We start from the raw sequence: 24,133 nt of genomic DNA on the forward strand, positions 1-24,133 counted from the left end.
AGAGCGAGTTTCTCCACTTTCAAATAAATAGAGTCTGCTTTCTCTTCACGGACCATGGAAACTCCATGCTCCCATGGAATTCTGCTAAGTGGTTCTCTCCCCTTGGTCAGAGTGTTGTTTGCACCTCACTGGGCTTGGAGATAAAGCTAGATTCTGCGCAATTGTGTGGCAAGGACTTGGGGCACTTCACACCAATTACAACCCCCTTTTGAGCCTTTCCCCATGAGCTAGAAAGCTCCTGGGGAATCCCTGTCCAGTCATAGACCCTACACTTGCCACTGTGTTTCTCACATTTCATCTACATGAAGCATTTTAGAATTTCCAAACGAAGCAGTTTCCTTCAGCTGTGTCCTCTAACCCAGTGCCTTTGTGCATACTAATTTTTTTCTGCCTGAAACGTTCCAGAACATTTTCCTTATCTTTAAGACTTAGCTCACTGAGTCAGGGTGGCACACACCTGTAATCCCTGCCCTTGGGAAGCAGAAACATTACAGCAACTTCAAGTACAGCCTGGTCTACATAGTGAGTTTCGGGCCAGCCAGCAATACAACCAAAGATCTTATCTTTAAATAAATAAATAAATAGACCAGGGAAATGGCTCAGTTTGTAAAGAAATTGCTTTCGTAAGCATAAGGATCTGAGTTCAGTCACCAACACCCATGTAACAGGTGGGAGTGGTGTCATAAGTGGAGCCTCACAGTTAGGGAGTCACCGCAAGGAGGACCGCTGAGATTGATGGCCAACCAGTCTAGCCAAATCTGTGAGCTCCAGACCAATAAAACAATGCAAAGGCAGGAAAGATGGCTCTGTGATTAAAAGCTCTTTTGTTCTGGGTTTGAATCCCACCACCTACATACAGTTTTCAACTGTCCATAACCCCTGTTTCAGAGTATTCAGTGCCCTCTTCTGACCTCTGTGGGCACCTGGCATGCATGTGGCACACAGACAAGTGCAGGCAAAATGCTTATTTACATAAAATAAAAAATCTTTTAAAAATGTACAAAGGCTATGACAATGTAAAAAATGATTGAAGAAAACACCTGACATCAACCTCTGGCCTCTACACGCATGTGTATACACACACACACACACACACACACACACACACACCTGCTCACACTTGTACACACACAAATACAGACACATACACATAAAAACAAAATTCATAGCTCATCTACTTCGTCCTTCTGTTACTCAGTCAGATCTCCTCAATGAATCTACCATCTTCCTTTGGGTCCCAGGCTACCACCATCGCAACAGACATTATTGTGTGTGGATTGCATTGAGTCACATGACTACTGTCCAATTAGCTGGTGATCATTTCTGAAGGAGAGGCCTTGGATTATCTATATAAAGACAGATACAAATGTGGCTGTGGCAGTAGACCTAGCTCAGTGCCTGGCACGAAAATGTGCACTCAATGAAAACTCATTGCGGTTAGTCAATCTCAAACAGGGGTTCCCAACACTGACTAGAAATGAGGATTACATGCAGGGTTAAAAGGTATACAAGGCCCTTATCCTAGAACAAAGTAAATAGGACCTTTGGATCTGAGACGCCTGAATTCAGCCTGTGTTTGAGTCACCCGAAGGGCTCATTAAAGCATCAATGGCTGAGCTTACACTAAAGTTTCAGCTAGTTGCTGTTATGGTTTGAATCTGAAATGTGTCCCACAAGTTCCTGCTTGGGCGCATGGTCCCTAGCCACTGTGGCAACTGGGAAGTGGGGCCTCCTTGGAGAAAGTAGGAGTTATAGGGTATACTTTTTCCTTGACCAGTTCCTGACTTAGTCTCTACTTCCTGGCTTTGTGATACATACAGCTGCCCTCCGCTACAGGCTCCTGCAGCCATGGAGTGCTGCTCTAGCACATAGACTGAGTGACTACGGGCTGAATCCTGTGAAACCTTGAGCCAAAATAAATAATTCCTTCCCTGAGGAGTTTTGGTTAGGTATTTGGTAGCAGCTTTTGCAAAAGTAACTAATGTGGTGGCTGTGAAGTGGGTCTTTGAGATGTGATGCGTCTCTCTGGGGACTACGCTTTGAGAAACACTGTGCAGAAAATGGCTTTCCTCTTCACCACCGTCACTCAGCTTCAGAGGAGTCTCTTACAAACATCCTGCACTGGGCACTGATGTAGGGCTCCTTGTTTGCCCTAAGCAAAAATCAAAGAAACCCTTCTTAGTATAAGGTGCATAGGAAGCCCTTGGATAGTTAAACTCCGGGCCCAGGTAATCCTAAACTTCTGTATTTTTCACAAGTTCCTAAGCAGTGCTGGCCCTCTTCAGTGAAAGCTGGCAGTCTTCCTCCATGTAGGACCAGATAGTAAACCTTTAGGCTCGAAATTTCTGCTGTGCTTACTCTGCTCTTACAGCCTAACCGCAGCCACACTCAATGCAGGCATGGCTGCATTCCAATAAAACTTTATTTGTTTACAAAAGCGGGTTGAAAAGGTGGGGTTTTCCCAAATGGGTTATAGTCGGCTAATTCTGATTATAGAGAGTTGAGGGGATTAAAAACTTGTACCTTTGATGTGATAAAACGAGGTGCAGGAGGTCAAAGAGGAGGGAAGGAAGATCTGGTTGTGCAGCTTCAAATTAATTAAGCTCTGAGCAGAGGAAGGAGAGGAGGGAGGATCTCATGGGCAGAGGCACAGACTGAGCAAAGGTACAGAGGAAAGACAGAGAACATGGTAGAAATAATGAACAGACCAGAGTGTGGGCAATCAGACTGTATTAGCTACAAAGTGACCCACTTAACTTTCAGCCCTTATTCCTGCCTCACGCCAGAACTTCAAGTCTTCTTTAGAACATTTACCAGGGCAGGCTGTCCTGGGAAATAAAAGATCAGGCAGGAGCCAAGCAGTGTATGAGGTGGGAAGATAGAGCCCTGACTCTGGAGGTTCCCTTACTATTGTTGAATTCCAGGTTCCCGCTGTAGAAGCAGGAGCAATGGGAAGTGGAGATCTGGGATGTATTACTGTGTTCAGCATTGTTCTGGTGCCTTATTACACAGTCACACTCAATCCTACCAACTCTGTGAAGTATGTGTAACAGCCCATGTTAGAGGATCCCAAAGGTGATGGGTAGCGTCATCTCTATTCAACGCATGAGAAATGATGACCCCATAAAGACAAGAAGCGAGCGCTCTGTTACCAGAAGAACACAGTCCAGTCATTTCCATGGACAGGCATAGATCCATATAATTTTCCCTAAGACTCCCACCAAATATAGGGAAAGCATCCAATGCTAAGAACACACTTCTAGGGGGCTGGAGAGATGGCTCAGCGGTTAAGAGCACTGACTGCTCTTCCAGAGGTCCTGAGTTCAAATCCTAGCAACCACATGGTGGCTCACAACCATCTGTAATGAGATCTGACGCCCTCTTCTGGTGTGTCTGAAGACAGCTACAGTGTACTTATATAATAAATAAATCCTTAAAAAAAAAAAAGAAAGAATTTAAAAAAAAAAAAAAAAAAGAACACACTTCTATACATTCCAGAGGGGGAACAGATAATGACATGGATGACCTTTGTTAAACATTTAATATGTGCCAGTCACTATAACTGTTCTACTCATATCGATCTGTGCAATCCTATAGGAATGTGATGAATTAGGTATTGCTATTTTTATCTCCACTTTCAATTTCTATGTTTTATGTGTAAAGAAACTGAGGCACAGAGAAGGGGTATAAGTTGGCCAAAGTCACTCAGGTAATAAGTAATAAGATCAGTAATAAGACTCCACAGCCAGCCATGGCTCTTAATTCCTGTATCACATCAGTTTCTTCTTCTTCAAGAATTAGGTTTTCTGTGATTAAACTTCAGGTCAGATGTGGATAGTTCCAGTTCTTGCATCTGGAAACTTATGGTTGAATAACTTTTCTTCACTTCTTCCGTAACATATATGCTACCCAATTGTAGAGATAGAAAAAAATGCAATTAAAGCTCTTTTCCCCTCCCAGAAAAAGAAGACAGAAAAGCAGATTATTTATTTCCAACTGATGTGGGAGTTGGGGACTATCCCACTCCATTTCAATCATGAGTATAGAGCACACACCACCAGGAGGAACACAGCACAGAAGGCAGACACAACTAATACATCCCAGCTCTGAGGTCCAGAGTGATCAGATCAGCTTTCCCTGGGTCTACTGATCAGTAGGAACTCTCCTTTCTGGACTCCATGGCCAGCATTAAGAGACACAATGGGAAACTTGCCTTCTCAGGGCTTCTCACTTTCTCTTAATGAATTCACCAGCTTGTGACTGTCCAAGTGGTTGATTACTTTGTTGTAGATTGCTCTAGTTTGCTTTTTTGTTGCTATGAAAAAAAAAAAACATCTTGACCAAAGCAATCTGGGGAGGAAAGGGTTTATTTCAGTTTTCACTTCCGGATTATAGTCCATCACTGAGGGAAATCAGGGCAGGAACTCAAGACAGGAAGCTGGGAAGAACGTGGAGTAACACTTCTTATTGGCTCCCTCCATGGATTGCTGAATGTTATCTTCTCATACAACTCAGGTCTATGAGCCTAAGGATGGTGCTGCCCACAGTGGGCTAGTCCCTGACTCCCACATCAGTCAGTAATCAGGACCATTCCTGGCCACATAGTAACTTGATCAATACAATTCAGTCAAGGTTCTCTCTTCCCCGGTGGTTCTAGATTGGTATCAAATTGGCAATAAAACTAACCAAGACACACATCATGGTTTTCTTGAATCTTACTGAGGTATTGATTGATAAATGTTGAGTCAAATCCAAAGTCAGAGTGGCTGGCCATTGGACCTACACCATTGTCTGATGTTATCTTCCCTTTGGCAACAGGCCATCTTTATTCTGTTTCCCATGTTTACCAGGTAATAAGATGAAGAGGTAAGATGAAAGCTTCCAGTTTTCCAGTTTTCTCTTGTACCCCTGAGAATAGCTTTTCGTTTTATGAAAGAGAGTGCATTTGGAAAGTGATGGGACATCTGCTTCTAGGTTCTAAGTTTTTCTCTTATTTTTTTTAAACTTTCTTTAAACCTCATTTATGTTAAGTGTAATTTAATGTAGAGAGTTGGGCTTTTGCAAGTCATGTGGCTCTTCTCCGGGAACCAGGACTTCTGGCTAATACAAGATGGGCTTTTCTGAGAAAAGCTCTTTGATTTCCATGTAGCTCATTTCAATCTCATAGGACATCACCAATGGCCATAAGAAATGAACAGTCTTCTCTAGCATTATTGCCTCCTTCTCCAGGACACCCCTGGACCCTGAAGATATTGTATGCGATAGCAGTCATCTTAGACTGAAGAGTTTTCTGACTTCCTGGCCAGTAAGAAGAGGACTTCTTTGTTCTGCATAGCCCCTGTGCTTCATCTGCTGCTACATTTACAGATGTTACTTACAAAACACTACTCCCATAAGACAAAGTTATCATTAGTTAGGACCTAACTGAAAAGGAAATATATCCACTTTCAAGTAGCTGAAGAGAGAAGGGAATATACTGGTTTGCCTGAAAGGGAAATCCAGGCCTTCTGCTGTCATCACTTGTCATTCTTTCCAGACCTAAAATTGTGCCATCCACAAACTCTTGTTGTCTTCAAAGTTCAGCTCTGCCTTTCTTTGTATTGGTATCATTCTCTGATGGAAAGCTCCCTCTGGAAGAAAGCATCAATTTACTCCCATTATTTCCAGAAAATTTCTTGTAACTGACATACATCTGTCCACCTTCAACCATGTGACCAAACCGCCATCAGTTACTATGAACAATAGATTCAATTCAGTGGGTAGCCATGTGCCCAAATTTGAAGTCAAGAAGTGGAAATCCTCTCTATCTATCTAACACATGATGTAAGGGTGAAAGGTATTTTCCTAAATGGGTGAGGGGCAGTACTTTTGTTAGAAGAAGTAGTGCTCCATGGTCAGATATTACAAGTCCACTTTGGGGACCATGAAATGTTGGTTATTGTGTCCCCAGAGTGGAGCATAATGCCTGATATATTGGGTATGCTCCATCAATTGTTGCTGAATCGCAACCAGAAATTCAGAGATTATGTGTATATTCTAATTACTCTGGGAAGAAGTCCAGTTGAAGATGAGCTCTTTAGACTGCCACAAATTCAAGAGTATAGTCTAATTTTATTGACTTCTAGACTTTCCCAGTGGGAAAAGTAATCATTTCTCCTCTAGGGAGCCATCTTCCCAATATTGTCACCAGAAGGGAACACTAACAACTTTCATGCCTCTTCAACCTAAAAGACAACAGAGAAGTCTTAGAACATGAGAAGTCTTCAATATGGCACACTCACTTTTTCTGAATTTTTTTATTCTATAAACATTTATGGAGTGTCCATCACATAGCAGACACAGTGGTTGGTACCAGGACAGAGACATGGAAGGTCATAGTCCAAGCCTAGTAAAGATACAAATAAATGGATATTTACTTATTTTGATTATTTTGAGACAGGGTCTCACAATATAGCGCTGGCTATCCTGGAAGAACTCAGTCTGTAGGCCAGGCTGGCCTTGAACTCACAGAGATATGCCAGCTTCTTCCTTCTTGGTGCTAGGATTAAAGGTGTGTGCCACCATAGCCAGTTCAATAAATGACTTTGAAAAAAATGATTAATGCTTTGGTATATTATCTGGGCTTTGAAGTATGGTATTGTCACTTAACTGATTACTAATCAAACATTGGGAGAGTTAGCCTCTTCTTTAAGCTTTAAATTTTCATTAGCAGTAAAATTAGTCATAACAAGATGACTAACTTCACCATTTGGTGTAGATTAAATAATGCAAGCTGAACTTCACGTAGCTAGGTCTTGGTATAAAGAGTCCTACTGTTTGAGGGCGGGAAGGATAAGAGGAAAGAACAATGAATCCAGCCTGTAGACATCAAAGATTTTATAGAAGGCTTGAGATTTGCACTTGTTCTTAAAGATCATCAGGAGATTCCAGGTGGAGGAGGACAAAGGTGAGGACGGGCCTTCTGACAGAAGGAGTAGTTTCCTCAAAGCGTTGTAAGCCTGAGGCAAGCTGTTGGGTTTAGAGAACAGTAAATACAACCAGCTGCCTGGTGTACAGGTGGGACACTGGTGAGAGCAGAAAGGTGGGAAGCGACGACATTCACAGGAAGACAGAAGATCTGAGACTTTATCCACTGGGAAAAGAGGGCACCTGGAAATCTCTGCCCAACAACCATACATCATTGGCCTCCCGGGTGAGTATCAAAGAGCCATCATCTTTCTCATGCACACTAAGATGGCGTTTTCTGTATGCATGAAGGTCCATTTACAGTTCCTTCCAAATGCTAACAGTAGTATTATTCAGGGTTTGCTTTGAATAGGGCAGGGTTGTGAATCAGAGATTTTAATACAATAATATCCATAGACCATGTTGATCTCTCAGTAGTGATGTGCAGACAACCCTTCTCAGTGACTCTGCAGGATCTGGGGACATTCTGTTTCTACTCAGAGGTACCAAACTGCTAGAATGCTGGGAAGAATGTAGGTAGGGAGCAGAGAAAGACTTGCTTGTTAAGTAATTCCACACATTAATATTACAGCTAGGATAATCTGTTACAATTAACAGACAGATATCCTATTTGATAGTAGGAAATGTCAGATGCTCAGGCCTATGTGACCCCTTCCACTAGGTGCTCCCCCACCCCCAATCCCCCTACCCCATGCACTCCTGCCTGTCTGTGTCATATGCTGAACCTCTCTCTCATCAAATAAAAGGTCAAGACTCTGGAGCTTTACTTCTTGTGTCAAACTTCTAGTGTTGATATCTCTCTCTCTCTCTCTCTCTCTCTCTCTCTCTCTCTCTCTCCTCTCTCTCTATCTGTATGTGCATCAGTTTGCCTGCATATATATATATATATATATATATATATATATATATATATATATGCGCCAGATCTACTTGAACTGGAGTTACAGGCAGTTATGAACTGCCATGTGTGTCCTGGGAATTGAACCCAGGTCCTCTGAAAGAGAAGCTAGTGTTCTTAACCGCTGAACCATCTCTCCAGGCCTTGAACCTTTTTCTTTAATCCATCCTATGTCCCACTTCCCAATCTAGTGCAGATTGCTAGCCATGATAAAGCCAAAGAGATCTCAAATTCCAAATTCCCACTCTGCTGCTTCCTGATGATACAGGTTCCCTGTGAATGCACCATGATGGACAATCAGTCATCGAAGGCAAGATGAGGATGGTGGACAGGTGAGGTAAGGACGGTGTCCCCTGATCAAATGTAAAGTGATGGACAATCAGTTACTGAAGGCAAAGTGAGGATGGTGGACAGGTGAGGTAAGGACGGTGTCCCCTGATCAAATGTAAGGTGATGGACAATCAGTTACTGAAGGCAAAGTGAGGATGGTGGACAGGGGAGGTGAGGATGGCAGACCATCAATGATCAAAAATGAGAAGAAGGTGGCTAAATGTCAGCTCACCTCAGAGAAGCTACTTGAGGGAACACATAAGAACCAGGCCTGAAGGCTGAGAGACCAACCAGGGAGAGACATGCTTAGGCTCCTAGGTAGACACAGCAATGGAAGAGACCAGCTGGAGGGACGAGCTTAAGAATAAATAAGGGAACTGGTTATGGGATCGTCCTTGAAGATACCAGGTCTTTGAGGAAGTTGACAGACATGTGGGAGGTGACATCTGTGAATAAAGCACAAAAAGTCCTCTAAGGTGGAAGAGAAGTGCCACAAGGTTGGTAAGAGACATTGCTGGAGTTTCAAAAGAGTGTGGAGAGAGACAGTTGGAGGGGATTCTGAGCAGGTGGCTGGACCAGTAGGAGGGTCCTGGTCCTACTGTGTGGTCCTGGGGGAGAAAATATGAGAGCTGAACAGCTTTAAGTTGAGCAAATCATAGTCCCACAGAGTCCTGGAAGAGTGCACTCTAAAGTACAAACAACAGAACAAGCCATAGAAATTCACATCTTATAGTCACACTGGCTGGGAAGTCTAAGAGCAGAATGCCAGGGTTTGTGACTTCTGCCGAGACCCTCTTCTGGGCTGCAGAGTACAGCTGTCTGCCCTCTTCCTACAACAACCCACATCCCATTCCTAAGGGCCCCACCCTCAGGACCCAATCTCTCCACTTGGACCTTAACTCTAGATAAGATCATAGTTTCACCATATGAGGGGAGGGGGCAACAAATAATGTAGCTGGGAGATAGAGTGGGACCGGAGGGGTCATAGGGCATGATGCTGGGGAAAGGGGCAAATCAGGAGACCTTTGAGCATAATTTAACTCAACTGCCCAGCAGAGGCCTGTCATCTTTGAAGTGAGTCATAGATAACTTGCATGTGACATAGATAACAGGTGAGGAGGCCGGTAAGCTGAGTTATTATGGTTGGTGCATTGTTTTGCCTGTAAGCTACATACCACTATTTAAAAACTGAAGTAAAATTCTATTAACTTTACTTGAAAAAAAAAAATGACGTGTTGCCTGGAGAAATAACCATTTCCCCACAATGAGAGGTTGGGTTTCGGTTGGGGATTTAGCTCAGTAGTAGAGCGCTTGCCTAGCAAGCACAAGGCCCTAGGTTCGGTCCTCAGCTCCGAAGGAAAAAAAAAAAAAAGAGGTTGAGTTTGATAACACATTTTTAAATTTTATTTTTTCAATTATTTCCATTCAGTGTATATTCCCTCTCCCTGTCTCCTGAGCCACCTTTGTCCCATAAACAGTTCTACTTTAGTGTCATATATGCATATACAATATTATGCCTATACACATTTTTAAAGGCTAAAGGTATGAAAAAATACATTTAAAAATGAAAGTAGCTAATTGTGAACCATAACGACCATTTCAATAAGGCCCATGTTAAGAAGAACTGAGTTCCTCAGGGCTGTTTACTCACCTCAGGAGCTGGGGAAACCTTTTAGCCCAGGTGGGAACTGCCTGACACAGGAGCCCAGAAAGTTCACTTCTCTGGTAAAAATAAAAGGATGGATTCTGCTTTAAAGGTTAAATTTCGATCTGGGAGCTATAATAGCACTGTCAAATAATTATTATTGTTATTTTTACAAATCTATTTCATTTTAAAACAAGTTGGAAATTTCTAACTTAGTTTAAATGAGACCTCAATCCTCCTAGGCCTGATCTGCCACCTGAGGCAGGACCGCCCGCTGGAGGAGCGCTGCGCTGAGTCATTAAGATGGCAGCTCCCACAGAGACAAATAAAGAAGTCAGATTCTCACAGCAGAGCCACTGAACAGCAGTGGGAGGGAGGGAAGGAGGGAGCTAATTTTTGCAGGCAGATCCGAACGCTTCTCTTCCTAGGCACTCTTAGTCAATATTTATCTAGCTATTCACAGGATGATAACCAATCATTTGTCTCTCTCCTCCCCGCTATCTTTCTCTGCCTCTTTGTGGTGCACTGAACTTGGGCGACAGAACACCACTGTAACTTCTTCATCTTGCCTTAGAGGAGATCGGATGGAAAACCTGTGGCTGAACTGTCTTCAAACAGTGAAGCCCAGAGAGCTGGGTGTGGGCAATGAGGCTTAGGTCCCTAAGCTTCTGGGTGCTGAGCAGAGAGTTACAATTCATTAAGGAGGATGGAATTTTCTAGGGGTGTTTTTTTTAATTTAATATTTTTTTTATTAGTATCATTTGGAGAGGGGACGCACAGTGCCATTTGGAGAGTCTGTTCATGGTGTCCTTTGGAGGGGGTTTGCCCTGGGGTATGGGGTAGGCAGGAGTATGTGCATATGTGTGAGTGTGCTCGCAGAGTCCAGAGGATGTCCTTCCTGCCTCAATCCCTTGGGACAGTCTCTTGCAGAACCTAAACTAGGCTGCGAGCCCAGAGATGCTCCTGTCTCTGCCCCAGAATGCCGAGGATCTGCATTCAAGTCTCCATGCTTGTGAGTCAGTGCTCTGACTCACTAGACATCTCCCCTGTCTTCCTGAGGGAGTTTTCCTGGTATCATTTGGAAGGGGACTGGCTGACCCTGTCCTGACTTACTACCTCCTCTGGCTCAGGATATTAAAATAGAAGAATTCACACTTACTGTTTGGAAGTGCAGTGGGATGCGCGGGAGATGCCATCTTTGTTATGTCTTTGTAGCAATCCGCATCCCAGTCTTGGCTTGGTCTCTACCAGCTTTTATTAACTGTTTCAGTTCGCACACAGAATCTCGGGTTTCACTATCCTTACAGATGTATCATTTGCCTTGTTCTAACTCCTCTCATCCTGTTACTTTCTATTATCTCTGTTCCCATGCCACACTGCTTCCCCTACCCCTGCAGTGAATCTCCCTTCTCTTTCACGGTCTGGGTATGTGGTGTGGTGGTGGTGGTGGTGGTGGTGGTGGTGGTGGTGGTGGTGTGTGTGTGTATGTGTGTGTGTGTGTGTGTTATAAATAGATAGATAGACTTTGTGTCTCAGAGAAGACATGAATAGTTAGTTACCTTTAGTACTCTAAAGACGATCTCAACCTGCATTTCATTGTTAAGGAGCACTGGGGGCTTGGCAGGCTTCTACCAGCCTAATCCAAATTCACATATTGTAAGCCTGTGGGTAAGAAGCTGGAGGTTACAGTCACTGGGAAGTGGGATTTGGTAGAAGTGGGCTTGGAAACACCTAAAGAAGTGGAGAGAAAGGCTGGAGAGATGGCTTGGAAACTGAGAGCACTGGCTACTCTTCCAGAGGATGCAGGATCGATTCCCAGAATTTGTACATACATAATTTGTAATTCCCACCAACATTTGTTAACTCTAGTTCCAGGAGATTCAGCACCCTCTTCTGGTCTCTGTGGGCACTACATGCACATTGAGTGTAGACATACATGCAGACCAAACACCTATACTCATTAAATTTAAAAAGGAGGAGGAAGAGGAGGAAGAGAAACAGGAGGGGGAGGAGGGAGGAGGAGGAGGGAGGAGGAGGAGGGAGGAGGAGGAGGAGGGAGGAGGAGGAGGAGGGAGGAGAAGGAGGAGGAGGAAGAAGAAGAAGAAGAAGAAGAAGAGGAGGAGGAGGAGGAGGAGGAGGAGGAGGAGGAGGAAGAAGAAGAGGAGGAAGAGGAGGAGGAGGAAGAGGAGGAGGAGGAGGAGGAAGAGGGGGAGGGGGAAGAATAGGAGGAGGAGGGAGGAGGAGGAGGGAGGAGGAGGAGGAGGAGGGGGAAGAATAGGAGGAGGAGGGAGGAGGAGGGAGGAGAAGGAGGAGGAGGAGAAAGAAGAAGAAGAAGAAGAAGAAGAAGAAGAAGAAGAAGAAGAAGAAGAGGAAGAAGAGGAAGAAGAGGAAGAAGAGGAAGAAGAGGAAGAAGAGGAAGAAGAGGAAGAAGAGGAAGAAGAGGAAGAAGAGGAAGAAGAGGAAGAAGAGGAAGAAGAGGAAGAAGAGGAAGAAGAGGAAGAAGAGGAAGAAGAGGAAGAAGAGGAAGAAGAAGAGGAGGAGGAGAAGGAGGAGGAGGAGGAGGAGGAAGAAGAGGAGGAGGAGAAGGGGAAATTGAAGTGGGGTACAATTCCAGTAAATTCCAAGCTAGAGTGATTCTTTAAAGATTGTCAGAAACAGTCTCTTCTGGAATCCCAGGGCCCTGTACACATGTGGAAGACTCATGCATATACATGAATACATATAAATAAAGATAATATGAATCTATTAATTTTTATTTTTGAGATTATAATTTAAGAAAAAAAAAGATTGTCAGAAAGAAAATGCAAACATTTGGCTTCCGTAACCTCATACCAGCTAGTGACTGGATAAGGATTGTCCCCAGAGAGAGACTACTGAGGGAGAACCATTCTCTTCAGCCTGGGATATTTCTGCAGACAGTCAGCAAACAGCACCCCTGACTGCTTGGGAGTGGAGAAGTGCCCTAGTTCTAAAGGGGAGCCAGGAGACATGTGACAGCTCTGACCAGAGTTTAAGTATCTATCGTTTACAGCTGAAGCCCCTCTGAAACATAAATCCCCATAACATTTATTTCTGAATTGACCATTTGCACGCCATGCCACATTTACTGACTAGTCTCATAAATCATAAAAGAATGCTAGAAAAAAAACAGAAAAAATAAAATAAAAGAATGCTAGACAAGAAGGACCATGATCTAATTCCCTTTAAAAAACATGCATCAACATCACAATAAAAGAAATAGTTCATTCACAGTTTTGGCAACAGTCACACAGTCAGGATGAAATCCAGGCCTCTGACTTCTAGTGCCTCAGATGTTTCCTTGTTCATATCTGCTGTCTCCATTCCTTCCTAAAATGAGCCTAAAGCATGGAGGAGAGGAAGAGCCTCAGTAAGAAGTGAATGGACAAGCTGGGCAGTGGTGGCAAATGACTTAAACCCCAGCACGGAGGAGATAGAAGCAGGCAGATAGAATTTGAAGCCAGCCTGGTCTACAGAGCGAGTTCCAGGATGGCCAAGAGGAACTCTTGTCTTGCAAAACAAAAACAGAACAGAACAAAATCAGACAAAAGTGAACGGCTAGCAGCTCATTCAGCTTAGTTAGCAGCAAGACTCCAACACAGGTCTGGAGAAGAGAGCTGGTGCTCAGCCAACCTCAGCACATCCCCCTCCAGGTTAGCTCAGCCAGGCCTTTCTTAGTATCTGGACACTGCTAGACTCTGATGATATGACCATTTGGTAGACACTACATCAATTTTCAGTGAGTTCACCTCATCTCACTAGAAAAGAAAACAGAAAATAATAGATGAGTTAAATATTACTTGGTCAATATTCTGATCAGACTAATTGTCTTAATTAGGGTTTCCATGGCTGTGAAAAGACACCATGACCAAGGCAACTCTTATAAAGGACATTTAATTGGCACTGTCTTACAGGTTCAGAGATTCAGTCTACTACCACCAAAGCAGGAGCACCGCAGCATCCAGGAGGTATGGAGCAGGAGGAGTTGAAACTTCTACATCTTCATCTGAAGGTTGCTAGGAGAAGACTGGCTTGCAGGAATCTAGGACAAGGGTCTTAAAGCCCATACCCACAGTGACACACTTCCTCCAACAAGGCCATACCTCCTAATAGTTTGTTGCTGGGCCAAACATATTCAAATCACCACAATGAGCCAGTGTAGAAGGATCCCATCTCAGGCCGAGAGCCTTTTGCAAAAGGGACTGCCATGATTGTGCTATGTCAGAAACAGCAGAGGCAAACACATTTTATTTTTCTACCATGTCAGACTTCACTGAAGGACAATCAATTTACAAGGTACAGTGGTTTCCCTGGCAGAAATTTGTGTAGTAGAACCCCTTCCCTTGATAGCTCTCAACAAGGTAAATAAAAGTTCTTTTATTCCAATCCTAATTACTAATATTAACTCTCAGATCACACATTGCACATCACACTATAAATCTTTCTCTTTGGGTTTATATCTCTATCTCTATTTATATCTATATAATTTATATCTATGTATCTATATCGGTAAGTTATAAGGTGTTACAAGGGGGCCTGAGAGGCAGAAGTTGATGAAGCTGCAGAGTCTGTGGGAATAATGTTACAAATGTGGCAGGAGGTCTCCTGGAAATGCAGCTGCTGCCTTAGAATCAAGCTGCAGGCTCAGAGATGAGCTGCAGAAGTGGGGTGCTGTGGAGGCTGCAGAGGAGAAGGCCAAGACCATGTGCAAATGAACAAACTGATGAACTGATGGGTAGCAGGCCCAGATATGTAGATATGTAGATATAAAAGAACAGCAACTCTGGGGGTTGGGGATTTAGCTCAGTGGTAGAGCGCTTGCCTAGCAAGCGCAAGGCCCTGGGTTCGGTCCCCAGCTCCGAAAAAAAGAGAAGAAAAAAAAAAAAAAAGAACAGCAACTCTAGGAGGCAGAGTCAACAGTGGAAACTGAGTCACACTGGAGCCCCTGTGAAAGTTAGGACTTCTCTACCTGTCGGTCCCTTGATGTACACTCCCACGATCAGATGATAAGTCATCGGACCATTCCCACGGCTGTGTTACAAGCCCTTTCTATAGTCTTTCATCAATCTGGTGTATCTGATAAATTTCCATGCCCGGCTTTGCTTATAAAATGTTTAAGCATCTGTATGGCCCATAGTCCCAATTTACTCAGATAAATGTACAGGGTGATGCCAGTTCTACTCTTAGAAAAAAGCTATCAGTCGGTGTCTTAATGGTTCTGGATACATGATGTTGTTCACATGTTCAATATGATGCGGAGTCATCTTCTATCCTCAAAATAGAGTCAGGAGCCTCTTGTTAAAAACACTGCCTTTGGGGCTGGGGATTTAGCTCAGTGGTAGAGCGCTTGCCTAGGAAGCACAAGGCCCTGGGTTCGGTCCCCAGCTCCGAAAAAAAGACCAAAAAAAAAAAAAAAAAAAAACTGCCTTTTACCAGGTGATGGTGGTAGCTTACCCCTTTAATTTTAGCACTCAGGAGGCAGAGGTAGTTGGATCTCTGAGTTCAAGGCCAGCCTGATCTACAGAGCAAGTTCTAGGACAGCCAGGCCTACATAGAGAAACTCTGCTTCAAAAAAACCAAAATAATGTCTTTTTAGGGAAAGGCATAGTCTAACCAACCACTGTTGGACATAATATAACTTAGGGCAGGGATCCTTAGGCTCAGCAGTAATGCTAAAGTCATTATGGTTTGAATGACAGGCAGCCCCAAGCCAAAGCTTCCTGCACACCACCACCTGGTCTTCAAAGCATTCCCTATACAAACCAATGGCTCCATCATCTATCTACTCAATGACTAGAGCTTGACACTTATAAAACCAAGTACCCATCTGTAACACGGCAAGCATTCACTACATGATCTCAAATCTGAGTACTCTTTACATCTCAAGATTTCTTAACTAGGTGAACAAGGTCCTCTTATCTAGTCTCCCTGCCCCATGTCTTACTTCATTCTTTACATTGCGACCACACCATCCTTAAATAGAACAAATAAGCCTTGAGCTATCTCGGTTAAAAGTCCTTGAGAGACCTGCCTTGGCTTTCTCTTGATACAAAGTTCTTGACCATCCTGGCTTCACAGGTTTCTTTCTTATGTAAAATCTTCAACTGAATTCCTCTATCTGGTGCTGCAAACTACTGCTTTTTCCTAAAAATTCAGTGCAATACCATTGTTTCAAGAAAATACTCTCTGATACCTCATTCTGATAGCAATGACCCCAGGGCACCTTGTCTTTAACCCAAATGTTTTCTGTGTTTCTCTACTCACTGCTGTAAATGTGTCTTTTCACTGAGTCACTACTCTTAGGGAAACAGTGACTTACCCCATTGGAATTCGAGGCACCAGGCACCAGGCACCAGGCACCAGGCACCAGGCACCAGGCACCAGGCACCAGGCACCAGGCACAGAACAGAAGCACTTTGGGCCTGGGGTTATAGCTCATTTAGTGGGATGTTTGCCTAGCATACACAAAGCCCTGAATTCCATCCTCACAGAAACTCAAAGATAAACTGGGCATATTGGCACATACCTAGAATCCTAACACTAAAGAAGACTAAAAATGCAACATCAGCTCTGGCTATCAAGAGAGTTCAACACCAGCCTGGAATACATGAGACATTGGGGAGAAGCACAAGATAGTTTTAAGGAGCAGGAACAATTTGCTCAAAGTCATTGTGCTTGATTAAATTAGGATACACTAAACGACAAAGGGTGTCATGGCACCATAAAGAGGACAGGAAACTTTCTCTGGAAAGATAGAAATATTTTAGGTTTTCAAGTCAAGGGGCGAAATCAAGGATAGCCACTTTGGCATCTTGTTTAATCATTCAGCATGCAACTACCATTAGATATCAAAGCCACTCTTCTCTGTGGTTTTAGAAGGTCAAATTTGGTTACTGGCCTGTAGTTTGTCAACATTTGTCACAGAAGATGAACAGACAGGGCCCACTAGGAAGGAAGAAACAGTGGTCTGGTCATGAAAAGCAACAAATAATGAGGGAATAGTCTAGATCTAGTTCTGTAACTGCTGGTGAGTCACCAGAGTGAAGCAGAAGTAACTGGATCTTATATCTTATGAAGGCACAACTCACTGACATACAGAGGGGCCTTTGATTCATCTGAGCAAGTAAAATACCATCCATGTAGTTACCAGCTTCCTCCCCCAACACATGGCATCTCAAATCCATTCCAAATCCTCTTCTTTCCCAAGTACAGGATTCCTGGAGAAACCCAGAGCTATGATCTCTTTAGTCTTTGTACAGCAATCAGGAGCCTTGGATTCCACAGGACTCTCCGAGCAGACAACTTTCCTTATCTTTCCCAAGGACAATGGAAGGGTCATGTGGGAGCAGGGGAGCAGAGGCCATGAGGAACCTTTGCTGTAGATCTGCAGATCCTGTTCTACCTGGGTCTTGGGACAATGGTTATTTATCTGACCTTTATTTCCACATCAGCCCACCTCCCACACATACTTCCAAAACAGGTCTCAAATCACTCTGGAGATAAGCCAAAGAGGAAGTAAGCTTGGCCCAGTCAGGGTTCCAGCACTCTTCAGATAGCAAAACAAAGAGGACAAAGGCTGATGAAATTACCTCAAACAATGAAAGCAGGATATCTCCAGTGAGATCGTGGCCCAGACTAAGACAGTAATGTCTGAGAATAAAATAGGCAACTGAGTCAGAAGGCTTTCTGGAATGAATGGAAGAGTCTTAGAAGCTAAATCATAATTAGAAGCTAAATCCTAAAAACAAAGACTGCATTTTCCAAATGTCCGCCTGAGTTAAATGGAGCTCTGCTTTTAAGGCTTCTTTTGACTCAATGGGGGCAACTCAAGAATGACTTCCTCGACACTAACTTCTGCGTGGTCGCACCCACCCTTCTTCTGTGCACTGAACTTTCCTTTTCTCTGCAGGAAAGCAAGCTCGAACCTGATGGCTCAGATGGTGGCTGTCAAAGTTCATTGCTGGCATGCTGGCCCTATGTTTTTAAGCAACTTTCTAAAGGAGAAAACGGTTTCTAGATCCAGCCCATTTGTACCTCACTACAGGGAGAGACAAATTAGTCATTTAAATGTCCAGTGCTCATTGCAATAGCTCTGCCTCATTAAAAGCTCAGCATCCAGCCGTAGTCCTAAGCCTTCAACCAATCACCTTGGGTTCTGGGAGCTATGATAAGCCCTATGGTAAGGAGCTCAACCCATCACAAACCCCAGTGATGAGTAAATGAGGAAAATTATTTATGGTGTTGAGACTGAACACTGGAGCCCAGCTAATTTTATGGGAACTGTATCATCCTCTCTAGCAATTAACACCTTTTGAGACACCTTGCAGAACCAGAACTAAGATAACGATCAACCTGACCACACCTTAATCAGATTGCTTAATTATTCGTGCCTCTTGTCCCCAGCCCTAAATTCTTCTATTGCAGCCTAAAGTTCAGTTTGGTGCTTGGGAAATGGACTTAGAGTCACTGAATCTCTTCTCAAGTTGGCCGTGCCGCTTAAATCTCTTTGCACCAATAACCGTATCTTCGTTCGTTGGCTTTGGTCTGTGGTGCTAGCCACAGAACCATTGAACCTGAGATACCATGCATGTAACCCAGGTGCTCCATTATTGAGCCGCACCTTGCAGCCCTTGATCATTTTTTCTAATCGATGCATTGAGACTCATGGCCAAAGCCAAGTATGTTGGCAATCTTAGAACAAGAGCTTTGGCCCTGAAACTCCCATAACAGAACTATCTACAGTTGTCCCAGAATAAGCTGCCCTATTCCTGTTAGTGGGCAGCTGTGTCAGATAAAATATTCCATCAAGTAGCTATGTCTTCAAGGGTCTTCTAGGTCAGACCCTCATATTTTAACTTTTAATGACAAATTTGTAATAGGTGTTCCGAATAAAGATTTACGCTTAAGGATATGAATTGGGTGGACTGCATACACTGTTGTAAATATGGCCAGTTGTCATCTACATTTGGTGACTCTGCTGACCTGAAGAGGACTCTACTCTAGAAAGAAACCTTTCTTTCATCTTTTACAAGAATACAATGGCTGTCATGTTTAGTGTTCAGAAACAAAGGGTTCTGGAGCAGAAAGATATATTCTAGAACATCTATAAAGGAGAATTTCTGGATAACCACTTAGTGACATATTTTGAGGTCTGCTGATTAAGAAGAGGTACAGTGTCAGAGGCAGACTCCAGGACTAATAATCACCCCAGTATGTCCAACACTGCTGACTCAGCTACGGAGACAGGGAGGAGCAGTGCTCGGAGCCCATAGAAAACCCCAGATTTATTATTTTTAGTTTATGCATAATGAGCGTTTGCCTGCATGCATGTATATGTACCACATGAGGGCCTAGTGCTTGTGGAAGTCAGAAGAGGGCATCAGATCCCTTGGAATGAGTTACAGATGGTCATGAGTCACCATGTATATGATGGGAATGGGACCCAGCACCTCTGGAAGAGCAGCCAGTGCTCTTAGTCACTGAGCCATCTCTCCTGCCCAAATCTCGCAATCTTTCAATTTTGTAAAAATGATATAGTCGGTAGAAGCCACACTTTCAGTTTTGGTGGTTTCCTGGGCTAAGGTTATATGACACAATCCTGTCTTTTTGCTGGACTGGGTAAACTAGGCATCTGTTCCACCAGAAATGTGGTCAGGCAGTGACCAAACAAGCCTTCCTCTATAGCGTTCTGTGTTGTTAAACTATGATGTTATTTTGGAGAATGGGTACATTTTAAACCTAGAACCTTATATTTATTGATTAAAAAAATTAACACTCCCTACCTCTCTGTCTCTGTCTGTCTCTGTCTCTGTCTCTCTGTCTCTGTCTGTCTCTGTCTCTGTCTCTCTGTCTCTGTCTCTGTCTCTCTGTCTCTGTCTCTGTCTCTCTGTCTCTGTCTCTGTCTCTCTGTCTCTGTCTCTGTCTCTCTGTCTCTGTCTCTGTCTCTCTGTCTCTGTCTCTGTCTCTCTGTCTCTGTCTCTGTCTCTCTGTCTCTGTCTCTCTGTCTCTGTCTCTGTCTCTGTCTCTGTCTCTGTCTCTGTCTCTCTGTCTCTGTCTCTGTCTCTCTGTCTCTGTCTCTGTCTCTGTCTCTGTCTCTCTGTCTCTGTCTCTGTCTCTGTCTCTGTCTGTCTCTGTCTCTGTCTCTGTCTGTCTCTGTCTGTCTCTCTCTCTCTCACACACACACTGTATTTTGCTAATTTTTATCCTCATTATTCTCTCTTATCACCATTTCTTCTTCCGAACCCCTAGTTTTTCCCCAACAGCCTCCTACTTCCATGCCTGTGTTGTGTGGCTCAGTAGGGTTGCTCACATAATCTCAGGGGCTGCTTACTGAAGCATGGGCAAGTTCCTTGTGACTACACAGGTCTTAACTAATATACCTTACCCACTGTGCCTCTCAGTGTCACCAGATGATAGGATAAAGGTGCTTTCAGCATGTCCTTTTTCCAGGGTCATTCTTCCAGATGTCAACAAATTCTGAAAGCAGTTCACAGAGAAGACCATAAATAATCAGAAATGGACACCAATCCTCAGGTTCCCTAGATGTGACAGCTGTTCAGTGTGTCAGTCTCTCTTGTAGAACAGCCCTTCGCTTCTGCTTGGCAGACTTACCCATAAGGCTGTTCTCTTGAGACAGTTTCCTTAGGTCAGATCTCACGACAATAGACTATTTCATTTAACTACCATGACTTCCAGGGCCACTTGCTTCCTGCATATGAGAGTCTAAATATCTTTCCTGTGTGTGCCCCACTTTGCACAGGACCACTTCACATCAAGGTGCTCCTTATGTCATAGCCTGGGATCACAGCGTGAGTAGAAATTGTAAATGTGAACTCTCCCGGACAAAGTCCCTAATAGCAGACTCACAGTGTGGCTAGGACAAAGTGGCCCAAAGTCTCATTTAGTTTTGCAACATTGCTTTCCCCTAACTGAGCGCCATCCCTATGAACCCTGAGCTTTTAGACCAGGTGAGACACAAATCTAGCTACTACCTTGGGTGAACCTCCCAGCTAGCCCTCTCCCCAAACACATCAAACCATAAGGGCACCAAATGGTTTCTCTGCATGGGAAAGAAGCTAAACTTTTGCACTGGACACATTCATTTTGGTGTGGTAGAGAGAGAGACGCCCATCAACATAATAGGTAGAGATTTAAGAGTTCTGTTTAACACTGGCAAGTAGGTATTAGTCAAGGGTTGAGTCTGCATAGGCAGAATCTGACCACCTTACACTTATGAAGGTATCTAAGCCTCCCAATAATAAGCCTAAGCTATGTGCTCTTTTTCTTCTCTGTTTGTATATGAGAAGACTGAGGCACAGAGAGCCAGGGATTGGCCCCATGGGTAGAGTACTTGCCGAGCACATGCCAAGCCCTGATATTCCCACACTGCATAAACTGGCTGGAGTGCCAAATGTCTATCATCCCAGTAGATACAGAAACAGCAGGATTACAAAGAAATTCATGGCTTCAGAGGAAGTTCAAGTCTAACCTGTTCACCACCCCCAGATTCCTCCCAAAATAAGGTGTACGGGACTTTGGCAGGTAGTAAATGGGTGGATGAACTGCTGGCTCCCAAGCCTCTGATTCCTAACCTTCATGTGGCTCCTAGGACTGTATTTCATCTTCTATCATTCAGTCCTCATAAGTACAACAGCCTCATTTTATAAAGAAGATGTCAATCACAGAGTTAGTAGCCCACTGAGGACATTTCAGCTACCTCTCTCCGGGCTCAGACCCTTGCTGCAGAGGACGTAGATTCATTTCTCACAAGTTTTCAAACCTAGGAAGATGAGAAAAGGGGGAAGTGAAAGAGTTATTCAGAAGAGAAGGCCAAGTAGATATTTAGGGGACATTTAAATTAATGAAGTATTTCTTTCTCACACGTTATTGATCTGAAGTTGCATCCTGTGTTTCTTGATGTGCTTTGTTCATTTAAACACATGGAAACGTGGCAGACTGAAACAAACTGGGAACCATTAACCCATTGAAAATGAAACCCTTAGGGAGTTTTATACAAACAGTTAAAAAAGCTGTGACACCATTTCTTCTCTTTGGTTAGACGGCTTTGCCGAAGGTCCATGTATGTGTTGGCCATTTGGAAGGAAGTATTTTGGCCCAACTCTGCAGCTTCCCTGGCCCAGCCACAAAGGGAGGCACGCTCTTCAGAGCTCCTGCTATCCGTCAATGGGCTGTGCTTTTAGACTCAGGCTTTTAGAGCCACCCCACCGGGGAAGGGCAATTGTTCCTCCTGATCCCGAGGGAAGACATCAGTTTGGCTGTGACAGTCCCCTGAATCATACACATAATTGTTCAGGGGGAAGTATTATAGGACCAATAAAAAGAAATCTATGCTGTATTATTTGGCAGGTTCCAACTGACTGGATGTAAAATAAAACAAAACAACAACAAAAAAAAAAGAGAAATTACATACTTGAATCAAAATTAGAGCATTTAACATTTCTATTTCTTTCAGACATTTTAATCTATTTCTCCACCAGGACAGCTAATGGTTGTCTTAAAAGCTTTTGCCACTTTTCTACCTCATTTTCCGATGCCTATTTTCTTCAGCTAGTCCTTCTCCAAACCCGTGTTCATTTTGTTCTTAGGATTTATTGCCAAGGATACAGTTCTTTGAGTAATTTAGGAATTATCTGAAGAATTATTAGAGGATTTAAGTCATCATATTGTGGTATTAATTTACCAAGAGATCCGTGAAGACTCTTTTTGTTTTGTTTTGTTTTGTTTTTATGAATGTCTATCGGTGAGAAAATTTTGAGGAAAAAACTGATCGAAGTCTCAATATTAAAAATAACTAATAGTAAGAAAGATGGAAAAACATATCACACAGTTATGAAAAAGCCCACTCATACCATAAAACATATATTACATTCATATCAGACAAAGCCCCAGACAGTGCTGAGCCTTTATTTCTGCCCCCTAAAACATCCTATTTTTCATCGTCATGTACATATACATGATGTGTGAGCTGATCTAAAGAAGGTATGACATACTCTTTGTTCAATGCCCTTCTATTTACAGTCCTGTCCAAATACTAATTACACTGCCCTTTGGTCTGAAGCATAATAATAACAACTATTTGGGTTTTAAAAGTCATATTTAATATCAGAAAAGCAGTCTTTTAAGCATTTCCTTGTGTTAGCTACTGCTGCATGAGCCAGATGGTCTTAATTTAACAGCCAACCGTGACACGGAGGAGCACACAGAAGCTTAGCCAAAGACTTTGCTGACTCTCCTTCTCTCTCGTGCACATTCACACGCTTTTGTCTACAGTGTATCGTGGGCAGCATCTGCTTTGCTCATAAATCACACCCACAATGATCAGGGAATAGGAATTGTTTGCAATGGAGCATTTCAATAATTTGTAGAGAAACGCCAAGGAAGAGTTCAGAAGGCATGTTCAAGGACTTTCAAAGGAGAGCCTGAACTGTGAGAAAAGCAGAGAGTGACCTTCCTATCGGTGCATAGGATAGACAGGGACACCTCATGGATGAGTGATAGGGCAGAGGCTGAGAATGAAGTCTGAACTTGGCATTCAAGTTGAGATGAATGACCAGGCAATCCTTTTGCCCTGTGTTCCTTACACAGTCTTCAGTGAAGACCACATGGTTCACAAACACTGTTGTAATCAGATCATCCTCTGGGGCTGGAGGGGTGGTCAGAGAAGGAGGCAAGGAAAGACTAATGTGTTGGTTAAATGTCCCCGCCAGCGGGGACCCAGTTATTCAGGGTCCCGAAGAGGCTTTCTACCTGTGGGCCAAATGAGGGTGAAGAGAAGGAGACCAAGCAAGATTCTATTGTCAAGGTCTCATTTATTGGGATGAACGTTACAGCTTTTAAGGCTTTCAGGTAGGGGGAGTGTCCTTTGTGAAACACAGAGGAGGGGGAGATGAGGATATAGGCAGTGATAGCTGGTCAGGCGATGAGGTCAGGTGGTGGAGACACCGGGTGTAGACTGAGGAGATAACTGATTTTTGCTTAGGCTGAAGCATCCCGTGAATGTTATCTTCCTGTGCTGTAAATTCATGGGAGAGACTCTTAGAGGAGTATGTGTGGCCAAGAGTCACGTAGCTACTTTGAGCTATACACTTACAAAATGGCCAGGCCCAAATCCAATATGGCTCACTACAGTTAAATTCTCATGGAACCAAACGAGGCATCACAGTAACTCCAGTCAATGGGTTTGGAATTCTGTGTTGCAGCTCTTTTAGAAGGTAACCCTTCTACACTCAACCCCCATTGCTTCCTGTGTAGCTCAC

At 43.5% G+C, this 24,133-nt stretch overlaps 1 long non-coding RNA gene across 1 annotated transcript; it reads right to left on the reverse strand.

Moving 5' to 3' along the window:
- Nucleotides 1–3,173: 3,173 nt before the first annotated feature.
- On the reverse strand, nt 3,174–10,271 carry LOC148005796 (uncharacterized). The gene is made up of 3 exons (XR_015620883.1): nt 9,846–10,271; nt 3,484–5,630; nt 3,174–3,259 (listed from the first exon to the last, which is right to left on the reverse strand). It is a non-coding gene; the product is annotated as an uncharacterized LOC148005796 (long non-coding RNA).
- Nucleotides 10,272–24,133: the final 13,862 nt, after the last annotated feature.

Source organism: Rattus norvegicus, chromosome 5 (genome assembly GCF_021556685.1).
Source record: "Rattus norvegicus strain SHRSP/BbbUtx chromosome 5, alternate assembly SHRSP_T2T, whole genome shotgun sequence".
Lineage (NCBI taxonomy): Eukaryota > Metazoa > Chordata > Mammalia > Rodentia > Muridae > Rattus > Rattus norvegicus.